The following is an 18,197-nucleotide window of genomic DNA, read 5'->3' as shown; positions in this document are numbered from 1 at the left end:
CTGCTGTGGGTTGGGGCTTGTTTGACTGTTTGGAGCTGAGGTTGGGGCTGCCTTCCTGCCCTCTTGCCTTCCAGGCCGGGGTGAGTGGGTACCCCTTGCATGCCCTCGGACCACTGGGGGATAGAGGTGCCTTAGAAGGGCCCAGGAAGCCTGCTGGCTGGAACCAAGCCTCCAGCAGCCTCTAAGAGCCTTTATCTCTATAGCACTTGACATAATCAAGTGATCCTTTGGGATAAAACTGCGTTAGGGCACTAAAGAAAATATAACTAAAATGGTAGCATCAAGAACCAACTTCTTTGGCTGGTTTGGGGGTCGGGCATGGTGAGGGCCTGGGTAACTGAAATCCAGAGGCAGTCCCAAAGTTCTGTTTAAGTGGTTTCCAACTTTCCTCCTTCTGTCCACATCGCCCTTCCTTTCCCTCAGCAACCTCCTGATGAATGGTGAGGCTTCCAGTTTTAACAGAAACTGCTGCTGAGTGCTTGCTGTGTGCGAGGCTCTGTGCTGGGCACTTTATCGAGGACAGTTGCTCAGGAGACCTGCTACAAAATGCCTGTTTTAAAAAGTCACAGGAGCAGAGAAGTTCGTAGGCCTGTCTCTGGCTGCTCATAGTGGGACTGAGACTTGTTGGCTAGAAGGAAAGAGATGTCCCCATGGACATGGGCCAGCTGAGGTCCACCACTCCATCACGGCAGTCCCGCATCCTGTTGCCCATTCTGAATGCGGGTCTGGATGAATGGGTGGGTCCTGAAGAGCCCAGCTATTTCCTGAGCCAGGCTGAAGCTGAGGAGAGGGCAATTAGTGTCTGAGCTGCATTTACCTGGCCCCATCTGCCAGCGGGGTGCTGAGGTGGGAGTGATAACCACCGCCTTCCCCGGTAGAAATCAGAGCTCTTGTAGTTGTCATCATCTTGGGTAGAAATGTTTCTCAGAGAAGGTGCTAGCTTCCCTGATGATTTTTATAGAATTCTGGAAGTTTGACAGAACAGAACATTTGGGTCTGAAATTCTCACTCTTGTTTGGCAGCCTGGAGCCTCTAGGCTGCCGTGGCTGCTGCTGGGCAAGAGGCGGAAGCCTTAGAGCCAGAGCCCAGCCTCCACACTGGATCGTCTCCAGCTCTTCCTCCACATGGCTGATGTGTCCCCCTGCCACCTCCCCACTGCCTCAGGGTAAGGCCCTGACTTCGGGGCAGTATCCTCTTGGCCCTCCGTAATCTGGCCCCTGTCTACTTTCCTAGCTCCATCCCTTACCACACACCAACCCTGCAGGGCTCCTTGTCTTCTTGCTGGACTGGACAACTTTGACCGAGCCCTGTTGCTTCTTGCCTTTGCACATGCTGCCGCTTTTACTGGAAGACGATTCTTCCCCTGGCTGCCTCCTACGCATGCCTCCTACGCATGCCTCCAGATGTACCTGGGTGCCACTGCCTTTGGAAAGCCCTGCCTGGCCAGCTCAGGCTGGATTAGGTGGTCCTAGCCTAGGCTCCCATTGTGCCCTCTCTTATTTATTATACCATGGAATTGCAATAGTCAGTTTATGTCTCCCTAAAACTGGGATCTCCTGGAGGGCAGGAGTTGTCCTGTTCCTCACAAAACCTGGCAAGTCATTCCAAGCTTTTTGTACTGACAGAATTTTTTAAAGCTTTGTGTGTGTGTGTGTGTGTGTATTTGGGGGGTTGGGGGGTGTCTTGCTCGTTTCTGAGCCAGGCACCCAACCTAGGAGCCATAAAAGCAAAGATCGATAAATTTGACTATAGAAAAATAAACAGTTCTACCTAGCAACAGCCCAAAGGCAAGGTCAAAAGACAACAAACTGGGGAAGTTATCTACAGGTCATATAACAAAGGGCTAAATCCCTTAATACACAAAGAGTTCCTCTACATTGATTAGAAGGCAAAGAACACAAAAGAAAAGTGAGCAGAGGATAAAAACAGAGTCCACATACTCACACACACACACACACACACACTCACACGACTATAAAAGCTATTCAACCACATTCACGAGGAGAGTGGTGTAAATCAAACTACACTGAAATGAAAGTTTTCACTTACTAGGTTGGTAAGGGTGTTAGGAAATCGCACCCTCATACTTTGCTTGTCGGAGTGTAAAATGATACAACCTCTTTGGAGAACAATCAAAATTACGTATTCACCTTACCTTTTGACCCAGCAATTCTACTTCTAGGGATTTGTCCCACAGGTACACTCACATATATGACATTAAGTCTGAACAAGGCTATTCTTTGCAGCATTGCATATGGTAGTAAAAGACTGGAAACACTCTCCCCATCTAACAACTGAAGGTTGGTTAAATAAATCAGGGTCATCCCTGCACTGGAACACCACACAGCCACAAGACAAAGAGTGAGGAAGTTCTCTAGACCTGATACAGGATGATGTCTGAGATACATTGTTCAACAAAATGCAAGCTGGAGAACAATGTGTATTGCATGTTAGCTTGTATATTAAAAAAATGAGGGGAGAAAAGGAGGATCTATTCGTATTGGCTTATATTTGCTGGAATACTTATTGAAAAATAAATAAGAATCCAGTCATTGCCTCTCAGTGGGGGAACTGGGTGGCTGAGAAACAAAGGTGGGAGGCTGACTTCATTTTAAGTTTTGAGCCAGATGAATATATTATCCACCACAAAAGCCACAAACACATACATTTTTTAAAGGGTTCCCTCTGCCCTTTATCCAGAAGTTCTTAAGAATGAGTTGGCAGGGGCATTGGAGATTTCCATCAAGGCCTTTGGGGTAGAAATGGTTTGCTTTTCTTGTCAGGAGCTCATAGAGGAAGATGACTTCTGAGTATCCCTGGGTGCTCCCTATAAGCCTTTGAGGTCTCTGATCTCAAGGAGCTTATGGTCTTATGGGAAGAAGACTCAAGGCTTTAAAACAATTAAAACAAGTGACAGAGAAAATCAAAAGTGAGACTGTGTGGCACAGACTCTCTGAGCGCCGTGGTTCAGAATTGAGAAGCAGCCGGGGTGGGCCCTTTGGAGGGAGTGGCACTCAGGCTGGTGCTCGCTGGAGGGCCAGTGTAGTTAGCGTACAGGCAAAGGTGGAGATGCACTGCCGTGTGCTCGATGTGGGATACCTGGATGGGACCTTAGACTCCATGTGCTGAAGTCGGAGCTGTGCAGCAGGGGAGCCACATGGTGAGTACGGAGTGCAGTAAAGATCAGCTGCGTGGTACGTGCAGAACAGATGGGAGACTTGAGAAGCTGGAGTCAGGGAGGAAGCCAGATGCTAAGTCAAGGAAGCCAGGCTGTGCTGAAGGCCTTGGCCACACCCAGGGTTCTAGAAAAGGAAGGGATGCAAAAGTGAGTGATGACGTGAAGGAAAATATTAGAAAGTGTAAAAGCCACAGTCCTGTGGCAAATGGGGGGAAGGAGAACTTAATGACAATTGTGTGCATGGTGGTGCAAGACTTATTAATGGTTCCCAGTCCCACCCACTAAAAAGAATTTTGCTTTGCTTACCACAGTCTTTTCTTTCAGGCTTGTTCAGCCTGCCCTCATGGTTCCCAGACATTTTGTGGTGTAGAATTTGAAAAAAAAAGATTGAGATATAGAACTGAGAAGATGGGAGGAAAAGGGAAGGACTCTTACTTTTTGGATTGGTCCCAGAGTCTCCTTTATTGTGACAAATTCTGGTAATGCGTAAAGGGAGAAAAAAAAGTAAAGCATGGAGCATAGATTTGGTTAACTCCATCCTAAAGAGCTGAGAGGGGCCTGAGTGGAGGGATGGCAGCAGAGCCATGCAGGCTGGCCAGAAGTTGGGGTACAGTCTGGGAATTGGCTTAATAGAGTCTCCAAGCTGCTAAGAGGTACAAGAAGATGGGGGTGGGGAGTAAAAGGATTTTTGAGGAATGTTGCTGAGGATTGTGAGTTGGACACACTTTAATGTTCTTCGAGAAACCCAAGTAAATATTGGGTCTTCTTTTAAATTAATTAATTAATAATATTGAAGTATAGTTGATTTACAATACTATATTGGTTTCAGGTATACAACATAGTCAATATTTTTATAGATTATACTCCATTTAAAGCTACTATAAAATATTGGCTATATTCCCTGTGCTGTACAATATATCCTTGTGGCTCATTTACTTTCTACATCGTAGTTTGTACCTCCTTATCCCCATCCCTATCTTTCCCCTCCCCACTTCCCTCTCCCCACTGGTAATCACTAGAATATCGGGTCTTTCAAATTCCTTTGCCAGTCTGTGCTTCTTGCAGTGTGACTCTGTGCAGGCCTGAGCCATATGGAGCCCTAGATTATATCTGGGTTATGTATATGTGTTATGTGTTTCTTATACTGCTGAGAGTTTCCTTGATTTCACTTCACCCTCCTAACATAAAGCCTCATGACAGAATCAACTAGTATATTTAATTCCATTTTATAGATGGGAAAGTGAGGGTCACCCAGCCAGTTTCTCTTTCTGCCCTAAAGCCACCTCCAAATAGGCTGCCCCTGCAGAACCAGAGCTCCCACCCTCATTAGCATTTACCTCCCCGGGATCTGTTGAAACACCCCCTCCACCACACACCACCACCACCAGATACCTTTTTTTAGTCCCAATTTAGCAGCTGCTTCATTACGTTTTTCTTCCTGTAGCTTCCTTCATACATATATTGTTTCTGGGGCAGCATGAAACTCTGAAACGTCACGCAACTGCCTCTGAACAAAGAACCCTAGAGTCAGATCCCAGTGACTGACAGGTTGTTTACACCGAGAGCTTCCTGGTGGAACAGAATATTCTATAATATTCGAGGCAGGCTTCGTGCCACCTGGGGCAAAGCAAGGGGAAGGAGTAGGCCGGGAGAACTGCTAGCTGTCTAAGAGCAAAGGAATGCCAGGAGCAGGTGGGTGTGAAGGCAAAAGGCAGATGGGAGATTTGAGCTTCAGGGTCTTTGCAGGACAGGCTGCTAATCCAGGTGTGATCTGGGAGCATGTTATCCCCTTGCTGCAACAGGCTGGTCTCATGGTGGCTTTATCTGCTGAGATTACATGATTACCCTTTGCCTGCTGGCCCAGATAGCAGGTCCCTGGGGATTGGAGGCCCAGCAGACTCCTTTTTGGCCCTCTGGATTCCTGGAAGAGTGGGGAGAGTTCAAAGGTGCCTTCTGTTCATGTGGGCAAGGTAGCTGAGGGCTGAAGGGTTTCCAGCTATAGCGATAGGCTTGGAAGCTGCCAGCAGAAACACGTGGATGCACGCAGGAAGGAGAGGCTGGAATGCTCCTCAGGGCCTGCAGTGGAGGGTGGAGGTGAAGATCGTTTCTTGCTCTCGGGAGAGATCATGGATTGGGAGCTCATATGTCACTTGGAACTTCTGAAAATCACTCTCTTGGTAGGGGAGAAGTTTAGCTCTGGAGCCCCACTCTTGGGAAGCCAGCATGATGGGAACCGGGGAGAGAAGGCCATGGAAGGGGACTCATGTTTATCTGGCACCTGGCCTATGCCAGACAAGTGCTTTGCATACCTTATCTCATTTAATCCTTGAAGCAGCCTTCAAGATAGGCATTGCTATCCCCATTTAAAAAAATAACCTGAAGCTCAGAGAGAAGGATATAAAAATCCTCCTAACTATAAACCAAGACATGGCCTCTTAGAGGGGAGAGTAGAAATGGGTGATGGTGCTGCTCACACAGGCTGGACCTAAGTTGGGAATGGAGAGAGGTGCAGGTAGGCTGACCATGTATTTTGTTGTTGAAAGTGGGCTCTTCTGGGACTTCCCTGGTGGTCTAGTGGTTAGGAATCCACCTTCCAATGCAGGGGATGAGAGTTCAATCCCTGGTCAGGGAATTAAGATCCCACATGCCATGGGGCAACTAAGCCCGTGTGCCACAACTACTGAGCCTGCACGCTTTAGAGCCAGTGCGCCACAACTAGAGAGCCCGTGTGCTCGATATCCCCCGCTCCACAACTAGAGAGCCCACATGCCGTAATGAAAGATCCTGCATGCCTCAACGAAGATCCCACGTGCTGCAACCAAGACCCAACGCAGCCAAATAAATAAATAAAAAGAAAGTGGGCTCTTCTGAGAGTGAGAAGGGACAGTAAATATGCCAGGAGAATAGGCATCAACTGGGACTATCCTGGGAAAACCAGGATGTGTTGCCACCCTGCCACAGAGCACCAGAGGGGAGTACTGCTCAGAAGCCATGCTCTGTGAAGTAACAGCTACCATTTATAACATAATCCTCGTAGCAGTCCCTAAGGGGGAGCTTATTATCCCCATTTGACAGATGAGCAGACTGAGGCTCAAAGATGTTACTTAATGTTCTCAAGGTCCCACAGCTTTTAAGTGGGGAAGCTCTGGCTGGCTCCAAGCGGTGGTTCTTCCTGTGGGTCATGCTGCCTCCCAGGCTCAGGGCCTTTGGAGGAAGACCAGAGAAAGAGACCAAACGGAGTAACAGAGCTGGAGTGTGGCAGGCCATGTGATAGTCTCTGTGTGGCCTCTCCCAGGACTGGCATGTGAGCAGTGGCTGAGGAAGGTGGGTGAGTGTGTGGCAGGGGGCTGGAGAAGGGTGGAGGCTCCAAAGACTTCTGCAGCCTTCTCTGATCTTCCTGGACCTCCAGGGGGGCAGTGGCCAAGGCCGGGAATTTCTAGGAAAATAAATTGTCATTGTGTTGCCCCATGTCTATGAGTGGTGAACAGGAACACTGAGAAATCGAACGGCAGGCATCCTGGAGTCAGGACTGTCCCCTCTGGTCTACAGAGCCTGTTCTGGCTCCAGCTCAGTCCTTCTGGGGCTCCTGGAGAGACTGTGCAGGTCTGGGATACAGGAATACTCTAGGTCAGGGGCAGAAAGTCTGCAAGGTCACACACACATGGAACGTTTGTGAACCTTGGGGTTAGTTCCTGCTACGTTCACCAGCCAGCCTGACCTTCCAGGAATGGGTCAGCGGCCATAGCACTGACAATGGAGGGCCCAGCTGAAACCTCATATGGCCTTTGCAGGTTCCTTAACTTGTTGCATCACAGGTGGATGGGCAGGGAATTAGTCACTGGTCATCCAGCCAGTCAGACCACACCACCTGTGGGCACTCAGACATGAGCTGACAGGGCTGGCAGGGCTGATAAGGGAGGAGAAGTCCCTGCCCTCAGGGATGACAGGTCTGCCTGGGGCACCTCCCTCAAATACAGTAACCTGAGGCCTCTGCAAGCCAATGTTGCATAATCAAGGGCTGATCATGTTTCTTCCTTCATTAAAAAAAATTTTTTTTTAATTAATAAACTTTATTTTTTAGAGCAGTTTTAAGTTCTCAGAAAAATTGAGTGGAAAATACAGAGAGTTCCCACATACCACCCACCCAACACATGCACAACCTCCCCATATTCACATTTTTCAAACTCTGTGTTCCAGACAGTGTCCTGGACCAAAGGCCCAGCCCTGTCATCAAGGCACTTCTGGTTCAGTGAATAGACAACAGAGCAGAAAGACCAGCCCAGGGAGGGAGGAAGGGATGGCGGTAAGTAGGCCTAGGGTGCCAAGTGAACCAGCAGGACAGCCCACCCACCCTGCAGGGGAGGTCTGAGAAACGAGGAAGGATCTCAGAGGAGGTTCTACCTGGGCTGAATTCTAAAGGTGGTGTGGGCATTAGCAAAGAGTAGGGATGGCAGGAGTGGGGTGCAATGTGTGCAAAGGCCTGGGGCCAGATGGTACACCTGAACCAGGTTCTGGGTCTGGCTCTGAAGTTGGACATGGTAGGTGGAGGCGGGAGGAACCTCATCCTGCAGAGCCCAAAGCCAAGGGGTTTAGTCTGAGGAGGAAGGGTCCAGTTGGGCCAGAGCAGGCAGGAGGGGCTTACCAGTGTGGGCGGGGCCAGCAATGGCCCTTGAAGGAGTTGGAAAGCTCAGGTACTGGATTGTGCAGTTATGGCTTTAAATGTGTCCTGAAGATGCTTCAGGGGTTTTCACTGATGCCTCAAGTGCCAGGCCCTTGAGGACAGGATCATTTTTCTGATGGCTGGGGGCTAACGCCTGCTTCACTTCTGCCCAGATATAGCCTTGGGTAACTGTCTCACATCTCACAAAGAAGCAGACGAGGCCCACCTGGTGAAAGTCTGTGCCTAGAAGAGCTTCTCGGATCATGTCAGGTTTTCTCCATTTATTCATCCCTGGTGGTGGTTCCAAGGGAAGAGGGGTATGAGAAAAAGGAACGCTTTTCTAATAGACAAGCTGACCAAGGCACAGGGAGGGCAAGGACTTGGACCCCTCACCCCAGCATGCCAGAGGCAGAGCCTGAGCCCCCTGGGAGGGGAAGCAGCCAGGACTGGAGTAGGTGAGGGTGCCCCATGCAGCCGAGGCTCAGAGCCTCTGCTTGCTTGTTTAGAAAATGGAGACAGTAAAGTGTGCCCTTTCCCTGTGGCTCTGAAAGTGGGATGAGGATGAGGGGCTCTGAGGCCATCAGAGAGCAAAGATGGTCCCAGACTCAATTAGAGAATTCCCAGAGCGATCTGGTGGTGAGAGACAAACCTCTTCCCTGTCCCCACTGCTCTGCCTGCAGCAGAGGAGCCCCACCCAGGTGATGAGAACCTACCTGCCCTTTAGAGGTCTTGGGATGTGAACACACCCCTCTCACAAGCTTCCGAGGGAGAAGACTCACATGTTCTGAGCATTGTGTGCTAGGCCCTTTGCATACATGATTTGTACTTCATCCATCATCCTTTGAGGTGCCCACTATTACCATCCCCGTGTTACTGGTGAGTAAACCGAAGCTGGGGGAGGTGAAGTGACTCACCAAAGGCACAGTCTGGTGAGTGGCAGTGCTGGAACTCAGGCCCAGGTCTGCCTGTCTCCACAGCCCACCCTCTGCTCTTCATCTTCTTGCTCCATTTGGGCAGGATGGAGTGGTGTGGTAATGAAGGGGCTTTGCCTAATTAGACAAAATAACCCTGTGCCTCAGTCATGCATTCATTCACTTGATCCAACTTCGTTCTGCATATACCCCAAGCCAGGAACTGTGCTCAGCGTTGGGGATACAGTGAGGTGCAGAAGCAGATGTGCTCCCCGCTCAGGGCTAACTGTCTAGTGGGAGAGATAGACCTTCATCAGACAAGGAAGAGGGGACACTCTGATAAGTACCATGGAAGAAAGGTAAGGGGTGCTATGAGAGAGAGGGGTAACCATGGGGCCTAATTTAGTGAGGGGGAGAGGGGAGCTTCAAGCGAAGACTTCCTGGAGGAAGCGAGCAGAAGAAAGATGAGTGAGCAGGAGTTGCCCAGGGAAAGATGAGCCAGAACGTTCCAGGCTGAGGCTACTGTATGTGAAAAGGAAGGAAGGAGAGGGCTAGCTGGGGGAACTGAAAGAAGGGTCGTGAATAAGGCAGAGGGTAGTGGGTAAAGCGGGATAAGGTGGGCAGAGGCCCAGTGGGACAGGGCCTGGGGGCCACAGCAAGTGACTGTGGGAAACCAAGGCAGGTGCCTATGAAATGAGAACTTTCTTTCTCGTGAGCTAAAGTGAACATACAATGCACGTAGCTTCCCCAAAAGTTTGAGCTGCATTAATAGTTGCGTAGCATGCAGGTCAAAGGAGGAGATTATTCCTCCTTCTGACTCAGACTGCACCTGAAGTGTTGTGATCCTTTCAGGGCCCCCACTGCCCAACATCTGCAGAAGAAGAGCCAGCACACCGAACAGGTGTACAAAAACCAGACTGGATGGGCAGGGAAGAGCAGCCTCAGGAGACAGGATTATGTCCTAGACCTCTAAGGAATCTCCTAGAGGCCAAGTTCAACCCCATAGAGGGAGAAACATCCTGGCAGTTAGGGCTTATGAAATACGGAGTGAAAATGTGAGGTAGTGAGCCTCTTGTGCTGGGGTGCAGATGCCAGAGGACCAGAGATGTGGAGAGGGCCCCTGCTTAGCTTAACGTGTGGTCGAGATTCAGTCCTTGGAATTGACTGAGCACATAGTGTCTACCTTCTCCCTTCTACCTCTGAGCTGGGGGCTCACCACACATGTCCCCAAAACACAGGGTCTTGGGCCATGCAGATGGTGAGGCTGACCCTGCCTAGCGTGGGGTGGGCTCTGGGTTTGTTCTGCTTAGACTGCTTTGGGGAAACCAGGCATTGGGAATGGTGGAGGTCTTGGACCTGTGGGCTGGCAGCTGCTGGTCACTATCTGAGGTCACTTCCCAGGGCACCTTTTCCAGAATCTTGAGTGTTTTCTAGTACCCTGGACCTTCTAGCCATCCATCATGGAGTCCCCACTCAATCAGAACCTAGGAGAAGCCAACAAATGTCTCCCCACCTCCCCATCAACTGTGTGTAGACTGAGACTTCCCAGAACTCCTCATCAGAACTCTCACTCTTGGTCCCCTCTGTCTCTGACATTCTGTTAGTCCCCAGACATTTTTTTGACAAGGGCTCCAACCCATGCCCTCTGCAACTTCCCACTGCCATCCACCAGCCTCCAGACCTGGCTCCCCCAGTGTGTCTATCATCTGTCTTCTCTCCACTTGGCCTGTCTAGTCTCTGCTGAGTTCTGGGGGCTAGGGCCAGTCACAGTTTTTTTTTTAATTGAAGAATAACATATATTATACCACCCAGATCAAGCTAGAGAACACTTTCAGGTCCATCCTTTTAAAATGGCTCCTTCCTCTAGTCTCCTACAGCTTTATTATTGGACACTTGGCAGGTGTTACCTTTCATGCCAGCTAGTTGGAGGAGAGGGAAGCATCCTGTGCGCCATTTTTGCCTCTCCCCACCTGACCTAGCACAGTGTAGGGCCCATAGGAGGTGCCCCTTTAGGTCCATTAGATGGAAGGGTGTGGAATTTCCCAAGTGTGTTTTAGCGTATGTGTTCAGTTGCCCCTCAGAAATGCAGGAGAGGCGACAGATGAAGGATGGGATCACCAGAGTGCAGGAAAAGCCCTGAGCACCAAGTGTGCTGGTTCTGCTCAGGTGACCGGTCACCCCCAGGATGATGTGTGCATGCCTGGAGGCACACATTCCCAGCAGAGGGCTCAGGTGTGTATAGCTCCTTGTGTGGAATGCCCTTCCTGGAGGGCACTGGCTACAGCATGGAGCTGGCCAAGCTCTCATCCTGGCCCCAGGAACTTCAGGTTTAAGTACCCACCATGGCAGGATCAGAGAGCTGAAGGAATAGGGCCAGGCCCAGCTCAGGGAGCCTTTGAAGTCAGATGCCTGGTGCCGAATGCTCTGAAGGAGGCCAGAGCACACAGATTCTCAGTTGGAGGCCAAGACCTCCCCTGCTGGCTTAGGAGAGGCTATCCCTTTTCTCCTCTTGCTTCATTGCCTTGCTTAGGAGATGGTATCCTCAAGGAAATAGAGCCGTGGCCTAGCAGCAAAATGGGTGCAGCAGGAAGGAGCTGGAGGGCGGTGGGGAGGCAGGGTAGTGTGGGGATGTGGTACATGAAGTCTAACAGCTGTCCTGAAAAACTGTGTATCCAGACTGTTGGAAGATTTGAAGACACCCTCTTTGCTCTAAGCAGAGAAGAACCTCTTTTCTGAGGTCCAGATGCCAGTTGTCACTGAGGGTCTTCCTCTTGCGTATGTTCTGAGTCCCTCAGACCATATTGTTCCTGTCTACTCTTATCTCTCTCTTGTTTTTTTGGGCTGTGTTTGGTCTTCGTTGCTGCGTGTGGGCTTTCTTTAGTTGCAGCGAGTGGGGGCTACTCTTCGTTGTGGTGTGCGGGCTTCTCATTGCAGTGGCTTCTCTTATTGTGGAGCACGGGCTCTAGGCACGTGGGCTTCAGTAGTTGTGGCATGCAGGCTCAGTAGTTGTGGCTCACGGGCTCTAGAGCACAGGCTCAGTAGTTGTGGCGCATAGGCTTAGTTGCTCTGCAACATGTGGGATCTTCCCAGACCAGGGATTGAACCTGTGTCCCCTGCATTGGCAGGAGGATTCTAAACCACTGCACCACCAGGGAAGTCCCTCCTCTTATCTCTTTGACTGTAGTAAATAGGGGTCTCATCCAAGGCTTGGGGACACTGGGTGAACCTCTGATTTTACATGATATCTGTTATTTCAAGGCTCAGTACAGAGCTTGGATCCCAGGTCCACCTGACACCAAATTTGTTTTAAGGCAGCATGGTGGCATAGTCTTATTATCAGGGATGGGCTGTCCCTCCATGGTTGGTAGAGGCATGATCATGAGCATATGATGTTAATAGGAAGGGAGAGAGAGAAGGAAGAGAAGTGCACATCAATGGTCAATGCAGAGGATAAGGACTGACTGAGGTATCTTAGACCAACTTCTGAATGGGGAAGGCTGGGATCTTAACATTTCCTGAGTATCTCTGGTGTGCCCAGCACTTGTTTATGTATGATCTGCAAGGGTATATTATTATCCTTATTTTACTAAAAGGGAAGCTGATGCTCAGGGGATTTACCCAATCAGAGTAAAAAAATGTGGAGATAGGTTTTGAGCCAGGTGTGTCCAGCTCCATGGTTGGCCCCCTTTCTCCTCCACGGAACGTGATCTCCAGGTGATATGAGCATGCCTTCGGGATGGGATGTCAGCCCTGAAATAAAGAGCCAGTTTTCAGACATTTGAGGGAAGTCTTTTTTTTTTTTAATTATTTATTTTTGGCTGCATCGGGTTTTAGTTGTGTCATGCAGGATCTTCATTGAGGCATGCAGGATCTTTCATTGCAGCGCTTAGGCTTCTCTCTAGTTGTGGAATGCGGGTTTTTTCTCCTCTAGTTGTGGCACACAGGCTTTAGGGCATGTGGGCTCTGTAGTTGTGGCACATGGGTTCCAGAGCCCGTGGGCTCTGTAGTTTGCAGCACACAGGCTCTCTAGTTGAGGTGCGTGAGCTCAGTAGTTGTAGCGCATGGGCTTAGTTGCCCCGCGGCACGTGGGATCTTAGTTCCCTGACCAGGGGTCAAACCTGCGTCTCCTGCATTGTAAGGCAGATTCTTTACCACTGGACCACCAGGGAAGTCCCTGAGGAGAGTCTTTAACACGTAAGAGAGGCCAAAACAATAGAAAAAGGGAACTCAGAAACAAAGATGCTGAAAAGAGCAGATGAAAACTTCAAAGAAACTATCGTTCATAATCTTAGACTGGAAGAGATATTGCATCCTGAAACAAGAACAGGATGCCATAAAAAGGGAACAATCAGCAAACAAGTAAGAAATTTAAAATGTGATAACCAAGTGGTAGAAAGATAAAGTCAAGGAAACCTTTCAGAAAGTTAAACAGAAAGAAACAGAGATGGATAATAGGATGAAAGAGATAAGAAACCCGTTATGTCCCCCTTTGCCTGGCAAAGTAATAAAGCTATCCTTTTCTACTTCACCCAAAACTCTGTCTCTGAGATTTGATTTGGCACTGGTGTACAGAGAGACCGAGCTTTTGGTAACAGTAAGAAGAGTTAGAGGCCATGGCATTTGAGCTATGATCTTCTTTCTCTCTCTCCCCTTCCAAGTCATTGTGAAAGAAGCTCTGCTCTAGGCAGTTACAGCCAAGAACACAGGGTTCTCTCTATCCCCAGGGCCCAGTTGAGAGCTAAGGTATCTCCCTGAGAGTGGCAGACCACCAGCATTTCTTATCTCCCTCACCTCTGTGTTGCAGAAGCTCTATTCCAGGTAAGAGTAGCCGAGAGGGCTGGGGCTCTCTTCCTCAACCCATTCCCAACTTATAGGGTGGAACCTCTACCCTAGGCATGGAAGCCTGAGGATACTGAGGCCTTGATCTCCCTCACCCTGGTTCGCTTATAGAGTGGAGGTTCCATTCTGGGAGAGGCCAGTTTAGAAGACCAAAGGCTACTGCCACAACCCAGCACCCTTGTAAAGCAGGGGTGTAACTCCAAGACACCAGCTTCAGAGCAGTGGCACAGAAGTTTTGTACAGGGAGAGAGGAGGTCCATAAGAGGGAGTCCATAAGAACATGAGAACTCTGATGCTCTCCCCAAGGGAACTGACTTATTTGCAACAGAGTGTGGGGAAATACAAGCACATGGGTGCTCTCAAAAACAATGGAGATATTGATGGTAAGCAAAGTCTGGTAGTGCTTTGAGAAAAACAAGCTAAAAATTAGACTAAGTAGAAGTTTGCCAGAGAAGCAGGCAAAGAGATAACTAAGAGCCCTCCTGAGGTCAGAACAAACTTCAGAGACTGACCTCAAAGACTACTCCTGCAAAGGGTCTTCATTTCATTGGATCAGACTGTGGAGCAATTTATGCCCCAGCGCATTGTTGAAAACAATAGAGCAATTAGTCAGCAATTAGTGGAGGCTAACAGCTGGGTGTGATACCAATAGAGACAGCTTAACAGAATGGTCAAGGAAAGAGATGAACAGAGCCCTTTTAAAACCACTGTCATTCCAGGGTGATGGCACATATCCAAGGCTATGCAGTTTAGGAGTGAAATCAGTCTACACACTGCAGGGGAAGTAAATTTCAAAATAGTCTAGACAGATCACAAAATAAATAAACAAACAGCAAGAAGAAGAAGCTGGATGAGGAGGAGGATGGCTGGTATCCAGAGTTGCTGCAATATATTATCTAAAATTTTATTACAAATATGATAAAATTATACACACACGGTTTTCAACAAAAAGTTATGAAACATGCAAAGAAACAGGAAAATGTGACCAATACACAAGAAAAAAAGAAGCAGTCAACAGAGCTGCTTTTGAGAGGGTCCAGATATCAGACTTAGCAGGCAAAGATTTCACAGCAAATATGTTCAAAGAATCAAAGGGAACCATGCATAAAGAAGTAAAGTATGATGATAGTGTTGCCCAAATCTTGGCTGCCTGTACACTGATGCCGAAATGAGATATGGAGACAGTTTTGGAGGAGAAAGAAAGGGTGGCTTTATTCTTTGCCAGGCAAAGAGGGGAACACAGCAGGCTAGCACCTCAAGAACTATGCCCCCCTCCCTGGGGAGTAGGGAGAGGTCTTATAGTTGGGGCTCATGGTCAGGGGTATGCGATAAGGATCAAGGCAGTAACAGTCCTGCATTCTTCTTTCTTCTGAAGAGTTTCAAAAGGGTGGGGTTGCTGACAAGATTAAGGTGTGTGCAGGGTCCTAGGTGGTCAGTCTCCTATCTTGATGAGCTTCTCTGGTCCCTTTAATCTTGCCTCAGGTGGTTTTCTGGCTGCTCCTCCCTTGATTTGCAATCTGCCCTTTGGAACTCAGGGAAGGTCATGGAGGCTGGAGTCTTGCCTACAAGAAATGGAGGACAAAAATTCCTCCATACTTGGAAACCCCATAGGGCCCTGCTCAGTTTCATTCATATCTCATCAAATAGATAATATCAATAAAGAGAAAGACATTAAGATACAAATGGAAATTCTGAAGTTGAAAAGTGTAAGAATTGAAAAGAAAAGTCCAATAGATGGACTCAGCAGTAGACTTGAGCTGGCAGAAGAAAGAATCGGCAAACTTTAAGATAGGTTGATAGCGAATATGTAATATGAAGAACAGAGAGAAAAAAGAATGAAGAAAAAAGAACAGAGCTTTAGAGAAAAGTGAGATACTGTTAAGTGTACCAATATAAGCATAATAGGAGTACCAGAAAGAGAGGAGGAAGAGAAAATTTTAAAATATTTGAAGAAGTAATGGCTGAAAACTTCCCAAATTTGATGAAAAACATTCAGCCACACATCTAAGAAGCTCAATGAACTCCAAGTAAGGTAAATATGAAGAGATCCATACCCATACACATTGTAGTAAAATTTTGAAAGTCAAGGACAAAGAGAAAATATTGAAAACAGCAAGAGAAAAATGATTTGTCATGTCCAAAGAAACCCTAATAAAAATAACAGCTGCCTTCTCATCAGAAACAGTGGAAGCCAGAAGGCAGAGGGATGACATATTCAAAATGCTGAGAGAAAAAAACTGTCAACCAAAAATCTTCTTTCAGCAAAACTAGCTTTCAGAAATGAAGTGAAATAAAGACATTTCCAAATACAGTAAGTCCCCTACATACGAACCAGTTCCGTTCTGAGAGCACATTCTTAAGTCCAATTTGTTCGTAAGTCCAACAAAGTTAGCCTAGGTACCCAACACAATCGGCTATGTAGTACTCTACTGTAATAGGTTAATAATACTTTTCACACAAATAATACATAAAAAACAAAGACACAAAATAAAGGAAACATTTTTAATGTTACAGTACGGTACCTTGAAAAGTACAGTAGTACAGTACAACAGCTGGCATACAGGGGCTGGCATTGAGTGAAGAGACAAGAAGAGTTACTGACTGGCGGAGGGAGAGGAGGTGGGAGATAGTGGAGTTGAAGGATCATCGCAATAGGAGATGGAGGGCAAGCTGCAATTTCACTCATGCCTGACACTGATGGAACACACGTTCACATCTTTGAAAGTTTGAAACTTGAAGATTCGTATGTAGGGGACTTACTGTAAACAAAAATTGAGAGAATTCGTTGCTAGCAGACCTACCTTACAAGATATACTAAAGGAAGTTCTTGAGACTGAAAGCAAGTGACCTCAGACAATAATTTGAAACTATATGAGAAAACAAAGAGTGTTAAAGACAATTAGGTAATTTATAAGATAATATAAGTGTATATTTCTTCTTTTTCTCTTAACTGATTTAAAAAGCAATTATATAAAACAATATGTCTATAATTGTATTGTTGGTTATATAACATATAGAAATGCAGTGTATTTGACAATAACAGCACAAAGGGGGTGGGTGGAAACAAATTTGTATTAGAATAAAGAAATGACAACAGATTGTAATTTGGATCCACAGGAACAAATGAAGAGAGCCAGAACTGGTAAATAACAAACTCTATAATTTTATATCCTCTCCCTTCTTCTCTCAGCTTCTTTAAAAGACATACAAATATTAAAAAAGTAAGAATTATAACAATTTATTATTGGATTTATAACATATAGACATATACAAATACACTGTATACTATTTATTATTTTATAAATTAGTAATAATTAATAATAAATAACTATAATAACAATAATAGCACAAGGAAAAGGGAATAAATATATAGGAGTATATAAATGTGTAGGAGTAATATTTTTACAGCTCACTGGAATTAAATTAAAATAAATTTTAATCAGACTCTGATAAATACTAAGAAAATAACTCAAAAAATAGTGAAAAAATTATTAAAGAAATTAAAATGTTATATCAGAAGGTATTCACTTAGTGTAAAACTAAGCAGTAAAAGAAGGAGAAAGGAACAAAAAAGATATAAAACATATAGAAAGCAAAAAGTAAAATAGGAGACATAAATCCAGCTATATCAATACAACACTATACGTGAGTATATTACACAATCTGGTCAAAAGGCAGAGAAGGTCATACTGGACTAAAAAACAAGATCCAACCCTATGATATCTAAAAGATAAATGCTTCAGATTCAAAGATACTAATAGATTGAAAGTAAAAGTATAGATAAAGGTCTCTTATGTAAAACAAAAGAAAGCTGGAGTGGCTCTACTAATATCAGACAAAATAGACTTTAAAACAAAACTTGCAACGAGAGATAAAGAAGAACATTTTATAGTGATAAAAGGGCCAGTCCATCAGAAGACATAACAATTATAAACATATAAGCATCTGACAAGACAACACCAACATGCATTAAGCTAAAACTGACAGACTTGAAGGGATAAATAGAAAATTCAGCAGTAATACTCAGAGACTTCAATATCCCACTTTAAATAATGGGTAGTACAACTAGAAAGAAGATCAGCAAGGAAATGGAAGAGCTGAATAACACTATAAGCCAAACAGACCTAACAGATATCTAGGGAACTCTCCACTCAAACAGCAGAATTCATATTCTTCTCAAATGCACATAGAGCATTCTCTGATATAAACCATATGTTAGGCCATAAAACAAACCTCAATAATTGTAAAAGGATTGAAATTATAAAAAGCATGTTCTCTTGGGGCTTCCCTGGTGGTGCAGTGGTTGAGAGTCTGCCTGCCAATGCAGGGGACATGGGTTCGAGCCCTGGTCTGGGAAGATCCCACATGCTGCGGAGCGGCTGGACCCATGAGCCACAATTGCTGAGCCTGCGCGTCTGGAGCCTGTGCTCCGCAGCAAGAGAGGCCACGATAATGAGAGGCCCGCGCACCGCGATGAAGAGTGGCCCCCACTTGCTGCAACTGGAGAAAGCCCTCGCACAGGAACAAAGACCCAACACAGCCATAAATAAACAAATTAATTAATTAATTAATTTTTTTAAAAAAAGCATGTTCTCTGGCTACAGTGGAA

This window comes from Balaenoptera acutorostrata, chromosome 3 (assembly GCF_949987535.1).
Source record: "Balaenoptera acutorostrata chromosome 3, mBalAcu1.1, whole genome shotgun sequence".
In the NCBI taxonomy this organism is placed as follows: Eukaryota; Metazoa; Chordata; class Mammalia; order Artiodactyla; family Balaenopteridae; genus Balaenoptera; species Balaenoptera acutorostrata.
Note: the sequence above shows the minus strand (reverse complement) of the source record.